Consider the following 6,046-nt stretch of genomic DNA (forward strand, 5'->3'; position numbering starts at 1 on the left):
GAGAGAGAGGGGGAGGAAGGGAGAGAGAGAGAGGGGGAGGGAGGGAGAGAGAGAGGGGAGGGAGGGAGAGAGAGAGAGGGGAGGGAGGGAGAGGGAGAGAGGGGAGGGAGGGAGAGAGAGAGAGGGGAGGGAGGGAGAGAGAGAGGGGAGGGAGGGAGAGAGAGAGGGGAGGGAGGGAGAGAGGGGAGGGGAGGGAGAGAGAGAGGGGAGGGAGGGAGAGAGAGAGAGGGGAGGGAGGGAGAGAGAGAGAGAGAGGGGAGGGGGGAGAGAGGGAGAGGGAGGGAGAGAGAGAGGGGAGGGAGGAAGAGAGAGAGGGGAGGGAGAGAGAGAGAGGGGGAGGGAGGGGGAGGAGGAGGAAGGGAGAGAGAGAGAGGGGGTGGGGGAGAGAGAGAGGGGGGAGGGAGGGAGGGAGAGAGAGAGGAGAGGGAGAGAGGGAGGGGGGAGAGAGAGGGGAGAGGGGAGCAGCGGGGGGGGAGGGAGCGGCGGGGGGGGGGGAAGAGAGAGGTGGGTGCGGGTCGGGGAACAGGAGTGCGGGTCGGGTCAGGTCAGTCGGTGGGGGAGCGAGTCTCGGGTCTCGGGTCGGGGCGGGGGGCGTGGGGGAGCGGGTCTCGGGTCGGGTCAGGGCGGGGGGAGCGGGTCTCGGCTCGGGTCGGGTCGGGGCGGGGGGGGGGGGAATGGGTCTCGGGTCGGGGCGGGGGAGGAAGCGGGACTCGGGTCTCGGGTCGGGTCAGGGCGGGGGGTGGGGAGCGGGTGTCGGGTCGGGGTGGGGAGCGGGTCTCGGGTCGGGGTGGGGGGGGGGGGCGGGTGTCGGGTCTCGGGTCGGGGCAGGGGGGGTGGGGGGAGTGGGTCTCGGGTCAGGGCGGGGGGGGAGCGGGTGACGGGTCGGGTTTGGTCGGCGGGGGGAGGAGGGGGCGGAGCGAGTGTCGGGTCTGGTCGGGGGGGGGGGAGCAGGAGCTGGCCGTGGGAGGAGCCACATTCACGCAGCCCCAGTGAGGCCATTCAGCCAGGGCTAGGGGCTGCGTGCTTCGGGCCCCTCCCACACAGTTCGGCGCCTGGAGCTACTGCACTTGCGTGCCGACTGTAGCGCGCATATGCAGAGGTCCTGTCACTGTTTTCAGCGCCGGGACCTGGCTCCGCCCCCCCACAGCTCGTGCTGGCTGCGCCGAGGGCCAGAGGACATGTAAGTAGGTGGAGAATACCGAGGATTTTTTTAGGTGCCGTTTTAGGCGCGAAAAACGAGCGCCCAGCTCGGAGGGGCGCCCGTTTTTTTTCTTGTGGAAACTTGGGGCCAATATGCTGGAAATACCCAGCTGGTCAGGCAGCATTTCGATCTGAGATGTCAACTCTGTTCGTCTCTCCACAGATGTTGTGTGACCTGCTGAGTATTTGTAGCATGCTCTGTCTTCTCAAAGGCTTACACTTACCATCCGAGCCATGGCAAGTGTCCAATAGCACTCCCTATACACTTTTCACATCTTTTGCAGTAGGCCACCACGTCAATAAAATTAAAAAACAGTCCAAAACTTTACATTCAAACTTACCTGAACGATGTGCGTGTCCTTTTAAGAGGTGCAGACATCGCCACTGTCAGCCTGCATGCATGACAAGTTAACCCGACGTGCTTCAGATCCAGCACTGAAGTTAGCTCTAAGGTCAAAGTTCATGCTTGTGACGTAAAGGAGGACTTGCACGCTGATTTATGTCACAATGCCGCCATTTTGTTCGGGATGGCGCTGCCGTTACCAGCAGCGCAAATGTAAGGCCGAAAATGGCCATCGCCACAGGAACCGCCAGCAGTTGGTAAAAGAGCGGCAGCCGCCGTTTTTGCACCGGAGTGATTCTACTGCCACAAATATCTCACCGTATATATCTTCATGCACAGGGCATCACAGTTGTGTGGGGCAGGCTGAATGGACCAAAGGGTCTTTATCTGTCTGTCATTGTTCGTATGTATATATAGTACATATACATCGCAATGTATATATAAGAGCCAAAATTGTACCCGACTAAGGTGCACTTACCGATATTTAAGATTTTTCTCTGCCCCAATCCATGGGGCGGATCTTGCGCCGATATTTGGCTCTTTGTCATCTATTTCCAGTCGGGGCAATGCTGAGGGGCGGAAGTACCCTTCGGGCAGGTCAGGCACTCCAATGAGTCATCAGCACCGCGCTGCTGACGTCAGCACGACGCGGACATGCATCGTCGCGCTACTGCATCACAACGTCCCTCCACTTCAGTTAAAGGGGAGGGCCATTGCGAGCTCTGCAGGAATTTAGTTAGGCCCACTGGGCCACCAGAGAGGCTTTCGGCCAGGCCAGCGGTCTGCTACCCAAGAGCCTATGCCGGGTTGCCTGTTGTCGGGCCTACCTCGGAGTCGGCCTGACAATTAAAATAATATGGAGATGCCGGTAGTGCGCCCTCCCCTTTAAGGGTGGACGTGCCACCCAGGCACACACAGCTTCCCACAGGGGGAAGCTGTCAGTGGCACAGACCGGCGGCGATGCCGCTCCTGTGGGGAAATTTCCCACTGGGGTCGGTAAGGGGGTCGCCACCGATCGGTAAGGTCAGCACGTGCCCAAACGGGAGGCAGCACGGGTGGCGCGAAACCCATTCCTGCAGCTCCCGGTCTGGGGGCAATTTCAGATGGGTCGGCCCATTCGCCTGCCCCAGTTTGCTGAGGCCTATCCGCTCCATTGCCGCCTCTTAGAGGGGTAATGAAGCTTAAGGAGGGGGAAATTTCAGCCCCATACTATGTATACATCTATATTAAAATTGGTATGTGGGTTGACTTTTCCATTGAAACATCTATGTAAATATTCCGATGTAAAGATTCTCAGATTAAAATGCACATAACTAGCTTCAATTGTGACACATCCCAAATTGCCAGTAGGTGGTGCTCCAATAGTTGATCACTGTAATGCTCCTTGAAAATGCAGAGCTGGCAATGTACTGCACCCTCCGCATCCCTGGTGGCCTAGTGAAGGCTCATCAATGTCTTGCAGAGCTCACAGCGTCCCTCCCCATTAATGAAAGGGGGTGCGTAGCGCTCTGACGTTCACCCGGGTAGCGCCCCCAAGAGGAAGAGAAGCATGCGCCACACTTCCTGTCAGGGCGACAAGCCCAATTTCGTAACTGGTACAGGACTTCTGCAGAATGTCTGGCCTCGGAAAGGTTACCGTCCCCAACCTGAATGATATAAAACTATTTGGGGTTGAAATTGTGTATGTGTCATAACATCAACAAAACCTTAACAAATAACACTTCTTTAAACACACAGGTGCTTACCCTTGTGCATCTACTTCCGTGTCATTTTTCGTTTCTGTGTGTTTCTGCAAGGTGCAACCCCTGTGGCTTCAGCAGAGGCAGCCTGCTTACATCCCTACTGCAACTGCGTAGACACCTTTGGCAGACGTCCTCTGGGTTTTGGAGCCTGTGATGGCTCCTCTAAAGTCTGTTGCTCCTGCGACCATGCACGGGCAGACTCGGCCATCGCAATCCGAGGAGGCATCTGGGGCTCTGACTGCAGGAGGAGGAGGGGCCAACAGGGGAGAATTATGAGCACTTTGAGAGGAGCCCCCACATCCATGTCCCCTCTCACCATCATTCTTCTTATGGGCCACCCGCACTTCCCTGCTAGCAAGGACATGGAGAGCACCTAGCTGCGTAGCAGTGGGGACATTAGGACACAAGTCTACGTTTACATCCCTCCTAGAGAGGAGGTCTATGAGTCTCTGCCATCTGTTATACATGTGTTCATGTCAGTGGCGCATTAGCTTCTCCACACAGGTGGCCATCCTTTCCAGGAAAGAGCATACTGTTCCCATCACCTGTGACATTGTGGTGCTCATTTTGGAGATGGACTCCTCTATTCTCTGCACAGCTGTAGACATCGTGGCCTCAATACCTGTCAGAACCTCCTGCACTTATTACTGCAACTCCAGGACCGCTGTCCTTCTCGATGGCCCCCGAGGTTCACCATCTGCATGCAGCTGAGAAGAGATGGGAGTGTACTGCGCCCTCCGGTGAAGAGTTTCCACCGCTGACCCTGTCTCTACCATCTCCTCTTGCTCACTTGTGACTTGTGAGACACCAAGAGATGATACTATTCTATGTCGCCTAGGACCCACCGAAGTGTGCGGATCTGCGTTAGTGATGGGTGTGTTTATGTCTGGTGACAGTGCACCCTCAGAGACTGGAGGCTTCTCTGAGGAGTCGTCTTCCTCCTTCGGCTTGGCCGTGGTGAGTGCTCTTGATGATCCTATGGAAGAGTAATGAGATGATTTAGAAATGTTATATTAAGAATCGGTAACAATACTATTGATACGCTCATAATAAAGAATGAAACTGAGTACTGTGAGCAATGAGTAAGTGTGACCTTAGCTCCTTTAATAAGACTCCAGAGTCCAGGTACCTCGTGGGTGGTCTGCTTATATACAGTGTTCCCAAGGGATGCTGGGATCCCTTGGGACTCCAACAGGTAGGCCCTCTGGTGGTGGTGTGACACAGGTTACCAAGAGTTAAATACATAACATCACTCCCTCGTAAAGTTAATAGTACACTTATTTACAGGGTGAGATGATCTGGGGCTTTTCGCTCCCTTGTCGATCATCTCGGTACAAATGCGGGTGTGGGTGAGTTGGTTAGTTCTTCACTGGGCTGCTGGGCAGCCGGCCTTGCCGGGCTGCTGGGAATGGTGAATGCGGCTTCGACCATGATGTCGGTTGCCACTTGTGTGTGTGTTGGAGAATCAAAGTTGGTGGTGTCTTCTTTGGGTTGTTCGTAGCTGTTGGTGAACCGCAATTTGATTTGGTCCAAATTTTTTCTGCAGTTAGTCCATTGGCCAATGTGACCTGAAACACCCTACTCCCTTCTTTGGCTATGACCGTGCCAACGAGCCATTTGGGACCATGTTCATAATTGAGTACAAATACAGGATCATTGACCTCAATATCGCGTGTCAAATTTGCGCGTTCACGGTACATACTTTGTTGATGCTGCCTGCCCTCCACTTGATCATGGAGATCAGGGTGGACAAGCAAGAGTCTTGTTTTGAGCGCCCTTTTCATGAGCAGCTCGGTTGGGGGAACCCCGGTGAGCAAGTGGGGTCTGGTGCGGTAGCTGAGCAGCACTCGGGACAGTCGATGCAGGGAGCCTTCCGACACACGTTTCAAGCTTTGCTTGATGGTCTGAACTGTCCGTTCTGCCTGGCCGTTGGACGCGGGCTTGAACGGGGAAGATGTGACGTGCTTCAACCCATTGCGGGTCATGAATTCCGTGAATTCAGCACTGGTGAAACAAAGGCCATTGTCGCTGACTAGGACATGAGGCAGGCCGTGTGTGGCAAGCATGGCTCGTAGGCTTTCGATGGTAGCCGTGGACGTGCTTACAGACATTATTACACATTCCATCCATTTTGAATAAGCATCCACAACCACCAAGAACATTTTACCTAGAAATAGGCCCGCGTAGTCCATGTGGATCTTCGACCACGGTTTGCAGGGCCACAACCACAAACTTAGCGGTGCCTCTCTGGGTGCATTGCTCAGCTGAGAGCAAGTTTTGCACTGGTGCACGCATGACTCTAAATCTGAGTCGAATTCGGGCCACCACACATGGGATCTGGCTATGGCTTTCATCATTACAATGCCTGGGTGGGTGCTGTGTACGTCACAAATGAACGTTTCTCTGCCGTTCTTGGGCAAGACCACATGATTACCCCACAACAGACAGTCTGCCTGCAAGGACATTTCGTCTTTGCGCCTGTGGAACGGCTTAATCACCTCCTGCATCTCTGCTGGGACGCTGGACCAGCTCCTATGGAGGACACAGTTTTTTTTACCAAGGACAGTAAAGGATCCTGGCTGGTCCAGGTCCTGATCTGGCAGGCCGTAACGGGTGACTTCATTTTCGAATGCATTTATTACGATGAGCAAGTCCGAGGCTGTGCCATTTCCACTCCGGTGGTGGGCAATGGTAGCCGACTAAGAACATCAGCGCAGTTCTCTGTGCCCGGTCTGTGTCAGATTACATAGTTATATGCCGA

Source organism: Pristiophorus japonicus, chromosome 26 (genome assembly GCF_044704955.1).
Source record: "Pristiophorus japonicus isolate sPriJap1 chromosome 26, sPriJap1.hap1, whole genome shotgun sequence".
Taxonomy (NCBI): Eukaryota; Metazoa; Chordata; class Chondrichthyes; family Pristiophoridae; genus Pristiophorus; species Pristiophorus japonicus.